Raw genomic sequence first — 15778 nt, 5'->3', positions numbered from 1 at the left:
TGTGTTAGGCTCAGTCGTCAGAGGTTGGGGTGGTGCAGCGGCCCCCACCCTCCGGGCAGCGAACCGATACCAATCCACGAAGAATGCAGGGGTACAGCGGTAGCCGGGACGCATTCAGTACATCTTTAAGAAAAAAGCAGAAATAAACAAGCTAATTAATTAGCATGTTTATTTTGGCTTTTTTCTTAAAGACGTGCTGGGTGCCTCCCAGCTACCGCTGCATTCTCCGCGAATTGGTATCTGTCCGCAGCCCGGAGGTTGGGACCACTGTGGTGTCATCTCATCGTCGATCAGGGCAGGCAGGTCATCTTCTTCTGTGTCTGACTGCCTCCATGTCGAAGGTCGAGGTTCGTCGTCAGCTGTGGCTGATGTGGAAGGCGTGAAAAAAAACAGTATGCTTGACTGCTAGCCTCGTGCATTTTTCTATCATACAGTTCTTTGTAAACCATCTCGCAAATATGCCCTAAACCTACGTACCCTTTCAAAATTAAAGTCGTACTTTATCATTGCAGCGAAAATCTCACGCAGTTGCCTCACGTTCAGTTCCTGGACGACTTCACTTTTGGTCCATTCGCTACTGCATTCGGTTTTGATTGTTATCCTTTTCTCTTCCAATTGCATCAGCCCTTCATCTATCAGTTCTTGGCCACGGGATGCCAAAACCTCTTCAACATCATCTTCGTCAACTTCCACAAGCCAAACTCACTTTGTCCTTACTTCGTTCACCACGATCGAAACGTTTAATTATGTCTAGTTTTATGCTAAGTGTAACACCCTTACGAGCTCTTTCAGGCTTTTCCGATACCTTAGAGTTCATCTTGCTAATGGCTGCTCACAGGCACGTGTTTGAGCAATGCCGGCTAGAATGCCGTTCCGAATCCGGGGGAGAGCAGCTGCTCGGGGCGCGCGCTGCTTTTTTTTTTGCACGCTGCCTTTTATCACGCGCTCCTTTTCTCGTAACAGTGAAAACACCTTCTGTTAGCAAAAACAGGTAACTAACGTAGGTCTTTCGTAACAGTGAGGTTTCGTAAAGCGAACGTTCGAAAAACGGGGGCCACCTGTACAATAACCAATTAACCTACCTAATACATCATTCGACTGTACAAAGAAACCAGAGCAATCAGGGAAAACGCACACAATCGACAGGGAGAACATACACATTCCTTACAGATAATAGAAACATAGAAAACCTACAGCACAATACAGGCCCTTCAGCCCACAAAGTTGTGCCGAACATGTCCCTACCTTAGAAATTACTAGGCTTACCTATAGCTCTCTATTTTTATAAGCTCCATGTACCTATCCAAAAGTCTCTTAAAACAGGGGTCCCCCAACCTTTTTGGCACCGCTGACCGGTTTAATATTGACAATATTCTTGCAGACCGGCCGACGGGCGCGGGGGGGGGGCGGGGGTGGCGGGGGTTGTGCTCAAGTAGGGTTAAACTCACCTCAACATGTCTTTTACAGTTAGGGTTGCCAATTTTCTCACTCCTGAACAAAGGACAAAAGTAGCAGTCAAATATAAGACACTTGGGTTTACCCCAACAAAGACTACCATGACCATGAAGCCTTGCACAGGCACCTGTGTGCGCATGCGCATATCTACTGATTATTTCCCCCCACAAATCGGTTTTCACTTAATCTTCCCGACTACACTGTACATACATTATTTCTACTTTATATAGGCTGTGTATTTATATCATTCCTGCCTTTACTATATGTTAGTGTTATTTTAGGTTTTATGTGTTATTTGGTAGGTTATTTTTTGAGTCTGGGAACCCTGAAAAATTTTTCCTACATAAATTAATGGTAACTGCTTCTTTGCTTTACACCATTTTGGCACAAAAGGTTTCATAGGAACGCTCTACCTTAGCGGGGGAAGTACGGGACAAGGGCAGTCCTGTATGGGACAAACCAATTTATCCCAATATATGGGATGTCCTGGAAAATACAGGACAGTTGGCAACCCTATGTTCAAGTTCAACAGTGCGTGACAGGGAATGAAGAAAGGTGCAGCTGACTCGTATCGTTTTCTCGTGGCTCGGTAGCACATGTTTTGCGGCCCGGTGGTTGGAGACCGCTGTCTTAAAAGACTCTATCGTATCCGCCTCCACCACCATTGCCGGCAGCCCATTTCACGCACTCACCACTCTGAGTAAAAAACTTACCCCTGACAGCTCCTCTGTACCTACTCCCCAGCAGCTTAAACCTGTGTCCTCTTGTAGCAACCATTTCAGCCCTGAGAAAAAGCCTCTGACTATCCACACAATCAATGCCTCTCATCATCTTATACACCTCCATCAGATCACCTCTCATCCTCCATTGCTCCAAGGAGAAAAGGCCAAGATCACTCAACCTATTCTCATAAGGCATGCTCCCCAATCCAGGCCACATCCTTGTAAATCTCCACTGCACCCTTTCGCTGGCTTCCAAATCCTTCCTGTAGTGAGATGACCAGAACTGAGCACATTACTCCAAGTGGGGTCTGACCAGGGTCCTATATAGCCGCAACATTACCTCTCCGTTCCTAAATTCAATTCCATGATTGATGAAGGCCAATACACCATACACCTTCTTAACCACAGAGTCAACCTGCACAGATACTTTGAGCGTCCTATGGACTCGGACCCCAAGATCCCTCTGATCCTCCACACTGCCAAGAGTCTTACCATTAATATTATATTCTGCCATCATATTTGACCTACCAAAATGAACCACTCACACTTATCTGGGTTGAACTCCATCTGCCACTTCTCAGCCCAGTTTTGCATCCTATCAATGTCCCACTGTAACCTCTGATTGCCCTCCACACTGTCTACACCACCCCCAACCTTTGTGTCATCAGCAAATTTACTAACCTATAACTCAACTTCCTCATCCAGGTCATTTATAATAATCATGAAGAGTAAGGATCCCAGAGCAGATCCCTGAGGTACTCCACTGGTGACCGACCTCGATGCAGAATATGATCCATCTACAAACACTCTTTGCCTTCCTTGGGCAAGCCAGTTCTGGATCCACAAAGCAATGTCCCCTTGGATCCCATGCCTCCTTACTTTCTCAATAAGCCTTGCAGGGGATACCTTATCAAATACCTTGCTGAAATCCATATACACTACATATACTACTCTTCCTTCATCAATGTGTTTAGTCACATCCTCAAAAAATTCAATCAGGCTCGTAAGGCACGACCTTCCCTTGACAAAGCCATACTGACTATTCCTAATCATATTATATCTCTCCAAATGTTCATAAATCCTGCCTCACAGGATCTTCTCCATCAACTTACCAACCACTGAAGTAATATAATTTCCTGGGCTATCTTTACTCCATTTCTTGAATAAAGGAACAACATCCGCAACCCTCCAATCCTCTGGAACCTCTCCCATCCCCATTGATGATGCAAAGATCATCGCCAGAGGCTCAGCAATCTCCTCCCTCGCCTCCCACAGTAGCCTGGGGTACATCTCATCCGCTCCCGGCGACTTATCTAACTTGATGCTTTCTAAAAGCTCCAGCACATCCTCTTTCTTAATATCTACATGCTCAAGCTTTTCAGTCTGCTGCAAGTCATCACTACAATCACCAAGATCCTCTTCCATAGTGAATACTGAAGTATTCATTAAGTACCTCTGCTATTTCCTCCAGTTCCATGCATACTTTCCCCGTCACACTTGATAGGTCCTATTTTTTCATGTCTTATCCTCTTGATCACATAATTGTAGAATGCCTTGGAGTTTTCCTTAATCCTGCCCACCAAGGCCTCTCATGGCCCCTTCTGGCTCTCCTAATTTCATTCTTAAGCTCCTTCCTGTGAGCCTTATAATCTTCTCGATCTCTAACATTACCTAGGTCTCTGAACCTTTTGTAAGATTTTCTTTTCTTCTTGACAGCCTTTGTACACCATGGTTCCTGTACGCTACCTTAACTTCCCTGTCTCATTGGAACGTACCTCTGCAGAACTCCACACAAATATCCCCTGAACATTTGCCACATTTCTTCCGTACTTTTCCCTGAGAACATCTGTTTCCAATTTAAGCTTCCAATTTCCTGCCTGATAGCCTCATAATTCCCCTTACTCCAATTAAACACTTTTCTAACTTGTCTGTTTCTATCTCTCTCCAATGCTATTGTAAAAGAGATAGAATTATGATCACTATCTCCAAAATGCTCTCCCACTGAGAGATCTGACACTTGACCAGGTCCATTTCCCAATACCAAATCAAGTACAGCCTCTCCTCTTGTAGGCTTATCTACATATTGTGTCAAGAAACCTTCCTGAACACACCTAGCAAACTCCACCTCATCTAAACCCCTTGCTCTAGGGAGATGCCAATCGATGCTGGGACTGAACTCCGACACCCCACGCTAACCCCGTTGCTATAATGTACAGTAGTGTAGTAGTATTGCTAGTGTTCCAATTTTTTTTCTGTATTTTATTTAAATATATATTTTCTTATTCAGTCAAACGGTAGTTAGTCTTTTTTATGTCTTTTAAACTATTCCCATGTAATTTCAGCTAATTGGGGCAGCCACTTAATTAGGCCAAAATGTATTGCTCCCAATGTGTCACAATTAACCGAAATGCACTGTACATGCAAAAATTGTGATGAACCATTGTACAAACCCCATTTCCAGAAAAGTTGGGATATTTTCCAAATTGCAATAAAATCAAAAATCTGTGATATGTTAATTCACGTGAACCTTTATTTAACTGACAAAAGTACAAAGAAAAGATTTTCAATAGTTTTACTGACCAACTTAATTGTATTTTGTAAATATACACAAACTTAGAATTTGATGGCTGCAGCACACTCAACAAAAGTTGGGAGAGTTAAAATAAGATTGAAAAGTGCACGGAAAAGTCATGCTACTGTGACAATTATAGCCACCTGGGCTCAGGAGTACTTTGGAAAACCATTGTCACTCAACACAGTCCATTGCTGCATCCAGAAATGCAACTTGAAACTGTATTACACAAGGAGGAAGCCATACATCAACTCTATGCAGAAATGCCAGCGAGTTCTTTGGGCCTGAGCTCATCTCAGAAGGACCAAAAGACTATGGAACCGTGTGCTGTGGTCAGATGAGTCCACATTTCAGCTAGTTTTCAGAAAAAACTGGCATCAAGTTCTCCGTGCCAAAGATGAAAATGACCATCCAGATTGTTATCAGCGAAAGGTGCAAAAGTCAGCATCTGTGATGGTATGGGGGTGCATCAGTGCCCACGGCATGGGTGAGTTGCATGTATGTGAAGGTACCATTGACTTTGAGGCGTAATAGGATTTTACAGAGACATATGTTGCCATCAAGGCGACGTCTCTTCCTGGGACGTCCATGCTTATTTCAGTAGGACAATGCCAGACCACATTCTGCACAGGCTACAACAGCGTGGCTTTGTAGACACAGAGTGCGTGTGCTTGACTGGCCTGCTGCCAGTCCAGATCTATCTCCTATTGAAAATGTATGGCGCATCATGAAGAGGAGAATCAGACAATGGAGACCACGGACTGTTGAGCAGCTGAAGTCTTATATCAAGCAAGAATGGACAAAATTTCCAATTGCAAATGTACTACAATTAGTATCCTCAGTTCCAAAACGATTAAAAAGTGTTATTAAAAGGAGAGGTGATGTAACACAATGGTAAACATGCCTCTGTCCCAACTTTTGTTGAGTGTGTTGCAGCCATCACATTCTAAATTTGTGTATATTTTCAAAATACAATTAAGTTGGTCAGTAAAACTATTGAAAATCTTTTCTTTGTACTTTTGTCAGTTAAATAAAGGTTCACATGAATTAACCTATCACAGATTTTTGTTTTTATTGCATTTTGGAAAACATCCCAACTTTTCTGGAAATGTGGTTTGTATATAATTTGAAAAACCTTGCATCTTTAGAAAATAATATTTTCTACTGATATTAATAACTGAATTTACAAACAACATTTAAGGAACTGGCAATTTCAGGACGCAGTAAAATTACGAACATACTTATAAGTAGAAGTAAATGTAGTTCAAATTGATTATGTACTTTTCTGATGGTGACATCTACCAAAAGAGCCTTCCTATTCAGAAACTTAATTTCCTGAAATACTGTTATTTGATAACCATTTCTCGTTAACATCAATACGTCATGATGCATTTAGCATGACCCTCCTCCAAACAGATAAACATCCTAGTGAGCTTTAGACAGAAAGAAACACGCACACAAGGAAAAGGAAGCATCTAGAATGACCTTAAGAAAGATATAGAAAAATAGCACAGGTTTATGCCCAATATTGAAAAGTCAACCACAAAAACAGTGAAAGAATTGACCCTAAAAATGACAACTGAGCCGAATGTCATTTTATAAGCAATAGCACACTACTCAAATCCCATGACTGCTTCACCATTCAATAAGATCGTGATCAACCTTTTCCATAGCACCAGTAACATGCAAGACTTTAATACAGTTTTTTTAGATATTAAGAAAATCAATCAATTGTTGACTTCAATATCTCAGCAAGGGATCTTCCACAGCACTCCTGGACAGAGATTTCAGCACCTGAGTGATCAAATTTATCTTCTCTAACTGACCCCTTATTCTAAATACCCCACCCATGGGAAGCTTTCGTAGTCAAGCCTCTGAAGAATTTTACCCATTTCAAAGAATGGGAAGGATGGAGGCAGGTACTTTTGGGAGTGGAAGCAAGCTATGCAACTGCACACTTTGAAGTCAAACGAGGTACTGAAGCTGCAATCAGGTTCAAGCAAACACAATGACTGAAAATGAAGAAAAGGAAAAAGTTTATTAGGGTTTCCATAGAAGCAATGTTCAACTGAAAGAAATTCTGAATTATCCATTTAATAAATCAGGTAGAAGTCCCAACTCTGTGAGGAAGGAGATACAACAGCATTAGGACGAGGACTACCAGACTGGGTAACAGCTTCTTCCTTCAGGTTATGAGACTAATGAATGCCCTACCACCGAGTCTCATCACAAGGATAGTGAGTTGTTTACTGATTACCTGTGCGGTGTGCTAAATGCACTTTGAATTATATATTTTATTAACTTATTAGTGGTCATACTTTATGTGCTATATATGATGCTTTATGGGTGCACTGTGATCCGCAGGTTGTATACATGTAAAGTCAGATGACAATAAACTTGAACTCGACCACTGGCTGGTGATGGAATGATTCAACTGGTTTCATTCAATAGAGATTAAAATAGATTTGTGTCGGGGGGGGGCATATCGCTTGCAGACAACACACTATACAAATACCAATACCAAATATAATAGTATTCCCAACTGATAGTGACCCACATTCCAATCTGATACTAGAGAACAAAATTAAGGAGTAATGATACAGAAGGAGGATGTGGCCAGTGACATTTAGAAAGATAGAAACATAGAAGACATACAGCACAATACAGGACCTTCGGCCCGCAAAGCAGTGCCGAACACGTCCCTACCTTAGAACTACCTAGGCTTTGCCCATAGCCCTCTATATTTCTAAGCTCCATGTAGCCATCCAAGAGTCTCTTAAAAGATCCTATCGTTTCCGCATCCACCACCACCGCTGGTAGCCCATTCCACGCACTCACCACTCTCTGCGTAAAAAAACCTACCCCTGACATCTCCTCTGTACCTGCTTCCAAGCACCTTAAAACTATGCCCTCTCATTCTAGCCATTTCAGCACTGGGGAAAAGCCTCTGACTATCCACACAATGTCTGTCATTATCTTGTACACCTCTATCAGGTCACCTCTCATCCTCCGTGGCTCCAAGGAGAAAAGGCCAAGTTCACTCAACCTATTCTCATCAGGCATGCTCCCCAATCCAGGCAACATCCTTGTAATTCTCCTCTGCATCCTTTCTATAGTTTCCACCTCCTTCCTGTAGTGAGGCGACCAGAATTGAGCACAGTACTCCAAGTGGGGTCTGACCAGGGTCCTATACAGCTGCAACATTACCTCTCGGCTCTTAAACTCAATCCCACGATTGATGAAAGCCAATGCACCGTATGCCTTTATAACCACAAAGTCAACCTGCATAGCAGCTTTGAGTGTCCTATGGACTCGGACCCCATGATCTCACTGATCCTCCACACTGCCAAGAGTCTTACCATTAATGTTATATTCTGCCATCGTATTTGACCTACCGAAATGAACTACCTCACACTTATCAGGGTTGAACTCCATCTGCCACTTCTCAGCCCAGTTATGCATCCTATCAATGTCCCGTTGTAACCTCTGACAGCCCTCCACACTATCCATATCACCCCCAACCTCTGTGTCATCAGCAAATTTACTAACCCATAACTCCACTTCCTCATCCAAGTCATTTATAAAAATCACAAAGAGTTGGGGCCCCAGAACAGATCCCTGAGGCACACCAATGGTCACGGGCCTCCATGCAGAATATGACCCATCTACAACTACTCTTTGCCTTCTGTGGGCAAGCCAGTTCTGGATCCACAAAGCAGTGTCCCCTTGGATCCCATGCCTCCTTACTTTCTCAATAAGTCTTGCATGGGGTACCTTATCAAATGCCTTGCTAAAATCCACATACACTACAACTACAGCTCTATCATTATCAATGTGTTTAGTCACATCCTCAAAAAATTCAATCAGGCTCGTAAGGCACAACGTGCCTTTAACAAAGCCATGCTGACTATTCCTAATCATATTATGCCTCTCCAAATGTTCATAAATCCTGCCTCTCAGGATCTTCTAAATCAACTTACCAACCACTGAAGAAAGACTCACTGGCCTATAATTTCCTGGGCTATCCCTACTCCCTTTCTTGAATAAAGGAACAACATCCGCAACCCTTCAGTCCTCCGGAACCTCTGCCGTCCTCATTGATGATACAAAGATAATTGCCAGAAGCTCAGCAATCTCCTCCCTCACTTCCCACAGTAGCCTGGGGTACATCCCATCCGGTCCCGGTGACATATCCAACTTGATGCTTTCCAAAACCTCCAGCACATCCTCTTCCTTAATATCTACATTTTCAAGCTTTTCAGTCCACTGCAAGTCATCCCTACAATCGCCAAGATCCTTTTCCATAGTGAATACTGAAGTATTCATTAAGTACCTCTGCTATTTCTTCCAGTTCCATGCATACTTTCCCCGTCACACTTGGTAAGTCCTATTTTTTCACGTCTTATCCTCTTGCTCTTCATATAGTTGTAGATTGCCTTAGGGTTTTCCTTAATTCTGTCCGCCAAGGCCTTCTCATGGCCCCTTCTGGCTCTCCTAATTTCATTCTTAAACTCCTTCCTGCTAGCCTTATAATCTTCCACAATTCCTATCATTACCTAGTTTTTTTGAACCTTTCGTAAGATCTTCTTTTCTTCTTGACTAGATTTATAAAAGCCTATGGACACCACAGTCCCTGTACCCTACCATCCTTTCCATGTATCATTGGAACTTACCTACTTGGAACCCCACGCAAATATCCCCTGAACATTTGCTACATTTCTTCCTTACGTTTCCCTGAGAACATCTGTTTCCAATTTATGCTTCCAAGTTCCTGCCTGATAGCTTCATATTTCCCCTTACTCCAATTAAACATTTCCCTAACTTGTCTGTTCCTATCCCACTCCAATGCTATGGTAAAGGAGATAAAATTGTGATCACTCTCTCCAAAATGCTCTCCCACCGAGAGACCTGACACCTGACCAGGTTCATTTCCCAATACCAGATCAAGTACAGCCTCTCCTCTTGTAGGCTTATCTACATATTGCGTCAAGAAACCTTCCTGAACACACCTAACAAACTCTACCCCATCTAAACACTAGGGAGATGCCAATCAATATTTGGGAAATTAAAATCTCCCACAACAACCCTGTTATTATTACTCCTTTCCAGAATTTGTCTCCCTATCTGCTCCTCGATGTCCCTGTTACTATTGGGTTATCTTTGAAAAAACACCCAGTAGAGTTATTGACCCCTTCCTATTCCTAACTTCCACCCACAGAGACTCCGTAGATAACCCTTCCATGATTTCCTCCTTTTCTGCAGCAGTAACACTATCTCTGATCAACAGTGCCACACCCCCACCTTTTTTGCCTCCCTCCCAATCCTTTCTGAAACATCTAAAGCCTGGCACTTGAAGTAGCCATTCCTGCCCCTGCACCATCCAAGTCTCCTGTAATGGCCACAACATCATAGCTCCAAGTGCTGATCCACGCTCTAAGCTCATCTGCTTTAATCATGACACTCCTCGCATTAAAATAGACACATCTCAAACCATCGGACTGAGTGCGGTCCCTTCTCTATCACCTGCCTATCCTCCCTCTCGCACTGTCTCCAAGCTTTCTATATTTGTGAGCCAACCTCCCTTTCCTCCATCACTTCAGTTCGGTTCCCAACCCCCAGCCATTCTAGTTTAAATTCTCCCCAATAGCCTTAGCAAACCTTCCTGCCAGGATATTGGTCCCCCTCGGATTCAAGTGCAACCTGTCCTTTTCGTACAGGTCACACCTGCCCCAGAAGAGGTCCCAATGATCCAGAAATCTGAATCCCTGCCCCCCACTCCAAACCCTCAGCCACGCATTTATCCTCCATCTCATTCTATTTCTATACTCACTCTCACGTGGCACAGGCAGTAATCCCAAGATTATGGTTTTGGTTTTGGAAGAACAGGTGGAGGTGATATCTTACTCAAAGAATTGGACAGCAGATAAATGAAAACATGGAAATAGTTTTATGAGAAAACAGGGTTGGATTTTGGGTAGTAGCTTTTCAGTCTGAAGAAATCAAGGAAAAGCAATACAGCTAGAAGGACCTTTGCTGCCCAGTGAGGTTTAAACGAAATTGCAGGAGGATAGGGACCAAAGTACCAGAACAGTTAGTGGAGAAGTTGTGGAGGCAGATGTTGGGAAGACCATAAAATCAGGATTCAAAAGATTGATCATGGTGTAACTCGTATCCTGAGCTGCATCTATTTCAATGCAACAAGTACTGTAGGGAAGGCGAATGAGCTCAGAGCATGGATCAACACCTGGAATTATGATATGGCAGCCATTAGTGAGACTTGGTTGCAGGAGGGGCAGGTCTAGCAGCTCAATATTCCAAGATTCCTTTGTTTTAAATGTGACAGAATGGGAGAGTTTAAAGGAGGGGGGGGCATTACTAGTTAGGGAAAATATCATAGCAGTGCTCCGTCAAAACAGACTGGAGAACTTGACTAGTGAGGCGTTATGGGTGAAACCGAGAAATAAGAAAGGTATGACCACGTTAATGGGGCTATATTACAGACTAGCCAACAGTCCTAGGGATTTAGAGGAACAAATTTGAAAAGAAATCACAGACTGTTGCAAGAAACAGAAGGTTGTTATAGTACATGATTTTAACTTCCCACATATTGACTGGGAATCCCACATTGTAAAACCTCCAGATGGGCCAGAGTTTCTCATATATGTTCATGGAAGTTTCCTTCATCAGTACGTAGAAGTCCCAAGAAGAGTTAGGGAATGAGACAGGGCAGGCGACAGAAGTTTGTGTAGGGGAACACTTTCCATCCAGTGACTATAAGTGTCAAAGTAAATATGCATAAAGATAGATCAGATCTGCAGTTTGAGATTCTTAATTGGAGAAAGGCCAATTTTGATGCTTTCAGAAATGGTCTGGCAAATGTGGATTGGGACAGGCTGTTTTCTGGCAAAGCTGTACTTGATAAGTGGAAGGCTTTATGTGTGCCTGTCAGAATAAAAGGTAAAGATAACAAGTGCAGGGAGCCTTGGTTTTCAAGAGACATTGAGGCACTAGTTAAGAGAAAAATGGAGGTCCCTAACAGGTACATGCAAATAAGGGGCTTACGGAGTACTAAAAAAAATGCAAAAGAACACAAGAAATAAATCAGGAAGGCTAAAAGAAGGCACTAAGTTGCTCTAGCAGACAAGATAAAGGAGAATCCTAAGGAATTCTACAAGTACGTTAAGAGCAAAAGAATTGCAAGGGATAAAACTGGTCCTCTGGAAGACCAGAATAGCAATTCACATGTGGAGCCAAAACAGATAGGGGAGATCTTAAATGAATTGTTTGTATCTATATTTAATCAGGAGACGGACACAATGTCTATAGAAGTGAGGCAAAGTGCATCAACTTCATGGACCCTGTACAGATTACAGAGGAGGTGGTGTTTACTATGAGGCAAATCAGGGTGGATAAATCCCCATGACCTGACAAGGTGTTCCCTCAGACCCTACAGAGGCAAGGGCAGAAATTGCTGGGGCCCTAGCAGAGGTATTTAAATCATCCTTAGTGACAGAAAAGGTACCAGAGGATAGCAAAAATTGGTCCGCTGGTTAAAAAGGCTCTAAACATAAACCAAGAAATTATAGGCTGGTGAGTCTGACATCAGTTATTGGAAAGTATTCTAATGGACCGGATATTTAAGTATTTGGATAGACAGGGAATGATTGGGATAGTTAGAATGGCTTCATGTGTGGTAGGTCATGTCTAACCAATCAGTTTTTTGAGGAAGTTACCAGAAAAGTGGATGAAGACAAAGTTGTGAATGTTGTTTATATGGCCTTTGGAAGGTATTTGATAAGGTCTTGCATGGGAGGTTGGTCAAGAAGATTCAGTCACTCAGCATTCAGAACGAAGTAGTAAATTGGATTAGACATTGGCTTTGTGGGAGAAACCAGAGAGTGGTAGGAGAGGGTTACCTCTCTGATTGGAGGCCTTTAACTAGTGGTGTGCCACAGGGATCAGTGCTGGGTCTTTTGTTGTCATCTGTGTCAATTATCTGGCTGGTAATATGGCTGAATCAATCAGCAAACTTGCAGATGACACCAAGTTTGGGGGTATAATGGACAGTGAGAAAGGCTAACATGACTTGCAGAGAGATCTGCATCACTGGGAAAATGGGCTGAAAAATGGCAGATGGAATTTAATGTGGACAAGTGTGAGGTCTTCGGTAGGATCAACCAAGGTAGGTCTTACACAGCGAATGGTAAGACACTGAGGAGTGTAGGAGAACAAAGGGATCTGGGAATATAGGTCCATAATTTGTTAAAAGTGGTGTCACAGGTAGGTAAGGTCGTAACGAAAACTTTTGGCACATTGACCTTCATAAATCAATGTATTGAGTACAGGAGATGGGATGTTATGTTAAAGTTGTATAAGATGTTGGTGAGGCCTATTTCAGAATATTGTGTGCAGTTTTGGTCACCTACCTACAGGAAAGATGTAAACAAGGTTGAAAGAGTACAGAGAAAATTTCCAAGGATGTTGCTGGGTCTGGAGGTCCTGAGCTAAAGAATATTGAATAAGTTAGGGCTGTATTCTTTAGAACGTAAAGATTGAGATAAAGGTATACAAAATTATGAGGGGTATAGATAGGGCAAATGCAAGCAGGCTTTTCCCACTGAGGTTGGGTGGGACTACAACCAAAGGTCATGGGTTAAGGGTGAAAGATGAGAAGTTTAAGGGGAACATGATGAAAAACTTCTCCACTCAGAGGGTCGTGGGAGTGTGGAATGAACTGCCAGCACAAGTGGTGCATGCGAGTTTGATTTCAATGTTTAAGAGAAGTTTGAAGAGGTACATGGATAGTAGGGGCATTAAGGGCTATGATCCCGATGCAGGTCAATGGGAATAGGCAGTCTGGAACAGTTTTGGCATGGACTTGATGGGCCAAAGGGCCTGTTTCTGTGCTGTACTTCTCTATGACCATTCGTATTGCCAGGGTTAATAGGATCCAAGGTGATGGTACCAATGAAAGTCAGATGGAAATTTAATAGATGGAATATCAAAATAACCTGTGTGGATACACAAATGTCAGACAGGGGTTCAGCAGGTTTTGCTCTGATCCAACTAGATCTGGTGACAGCCGAATCAGATGGAGAACAGATTCCAGCCACTAGGTGAGTAAGACCAGGCAAACTCCCAAGTCTATATTTAAGAAAATTAGTTAATTGACTCATAGCAATTTGCTCCAGCTCCTTTTCTTCAAAGATCATTAAAGTGTGAATGGCTTCTAATCCAGTTTGAAACTGAAATAACTATAAATAGGCCTCCAATATATTCACATCCAACTAAGTAAACTGGTTCAATGACATATTATAGAAACAATATTTCAATAAAACAAAAATATATCAAACATTTTATGTGAATAACAGTTTCCAAAGACAAAGGGCCTCCTAGTCAGACACATTAATCTCAACAGCCATTTTATTAGGATAGCTTAATGTACTGGTTGCTGCAAGAAAATTTGCCAGTACAAAAATGTTATTTTTGATGATCTGGATATATCTAATTTAATATATAGTTAACAGCAAATATGTGCTATTGTGGTAACATTACCCTCAACATAGAAAAGCTAGGCTGTGTGCCATCATAATTCCTCATTATTACAAACGTAAATACATAATAAGGAACACAAGAGATCAGAGAACGAGCAGACTATTCCGTTCCATAAGCACACTTCCACCATTCAACAAGCTCATGGTTGTCGTTTCAACACTATTTCCCTGCCATATCCCTGGTTTCGTCTAACATCCAGAAATCTATTGATCTGTTGTAAATATCAAAAAAAAATGACTGAACTCTCACAGCACTCTGGCATGCAGAATTCCAGATTCACCACCCTTTCTGCGTGAAGAAATTGCTCCTTCAATCCTAAATGGCTTGTCCCTTATATTTGATGCCGTGACCACCGGATGAAGACTTTTTAAACACGTAGAGCATTTACACTGTCAAATCCAAGGACCCTTTATGTCCCACTCATGTGGAGTTGTACTTTGTGTGCAGTTAACATTTTCTACAACTCCCATGAACAGCATGACGAATCAGAAACAGTAATTTAACTGCATTATTTTACTTATATTAAAAATTGTTCTCGATGAATGTGTTTCCTATGCGAGAAATTTTATTCTACGCAATTACGTATGTAACTTAATCTGTATTTCTGTACTTTTGAAATGAGACCACATGTACAACAAAATCCTACTTTCAATCCTTAAGAAATAGAAATTGTACAAAGGATTTTTTGTGGTTATGACACCAGGAGCACAGGAAATCTGCACTCGTGGTCTCGCAGTATGTTAAGATGGGCCTGGCACCCATGGCTTTAACACTTATAAAAAGTAGTTGAAGACAGGGGGAAATGTTTTTTGCTAGCTGCATCCATATTAAAAGAAACTATTTCACGCTAAGCCAAAAATCGCAAGTGAGAAAATGGCTGGTGGTTTAGTTAGGACTTTTGGCGGGTTTTTTTTTCATCCCTGTAAAGGTTGGGGGCGGGGGGAATTCCTTTTCAATGTAAGCGTTGCAAGAGACTGCCGCAGAAACTGAGAGAGCCTTTCTCCCCTCTCTCCAGACTCGTCTGGGAGCCTTGTTCACTCGCAGCCGCCATTGTTCGGTTCCAGGAGAAAACTGCTGTTACTCATCCACACCACACCTACCCTCCCTCGCAGCCGGCCTCCGACCCTGCGGGGCCCTCGCTTGTCTCACTCTCTATGTCTTACCGGCTTTATTTCCCTCAGTGCCCGGCTCTCTCTGCTGCCACTGGACACTCACACCGAGACGTAAACACCGCGTCAGTCCCTTACACCTCCACCGCGTCACTCTCTCCCTCACTGACTGAACGAACCAGCCACTGGCTCGCAGCCGCTTCAGCGCACGGATCCCGACTCTCGCTCGCGCGCGCGCACGGCCACCCGCTCGCCCGCGGAACTAACGGCCCGCCGAAGAGCGGGCGGGGACGAACCCACTGCGCCTGCGGCCTGTGGTCCCGCGCCTGCGCTTCCCAGCCGGCCGAAGGCACGAGCACGCGCAC

The 15778-nt window shown here is 42.9% G+C and overlaps 1 protein-coding gene across 1 annotated transcript in view; it reads right to left on the bottom strand.

The window, feature by feature from the left end:
* Positions 1 to 15667, bottom strand: part of creb1b (cAMP responsive element binding protein 1b) — a 116642-nt gene extending 100975 nt beyond the window's left edge. Inside the window, exon 1 of the mRNA XM_063051621.1 lies at positions 15468 to 15667. The gene's annotated coding sequence lies outside the window, so the exon portion shown is untranslated. The remainder of the gene's footprint in view (positions 1 to 15467) is intronic.
* Between the last annotated feature and the right edge of the window lie 111 nt (positions 15668 to 15778).

The sequence above is a fragment of the Mobula hypostoma genome, chromosome 6, assembly GCF_963921235.1.
Source record: "Mobula hypostoma chromosome 6, sMobHyp1.1, whole genome shotgun sequence".
NCBI lineage: Eukaryota > Metazoa > Chordata > Chondrichthyes > Myliobatiformes > Myliobatidae > Mobula > Mobula hypostoma.
This window is presented reverse-complemented; position numbering and strand designations above follow the sequence as displayed.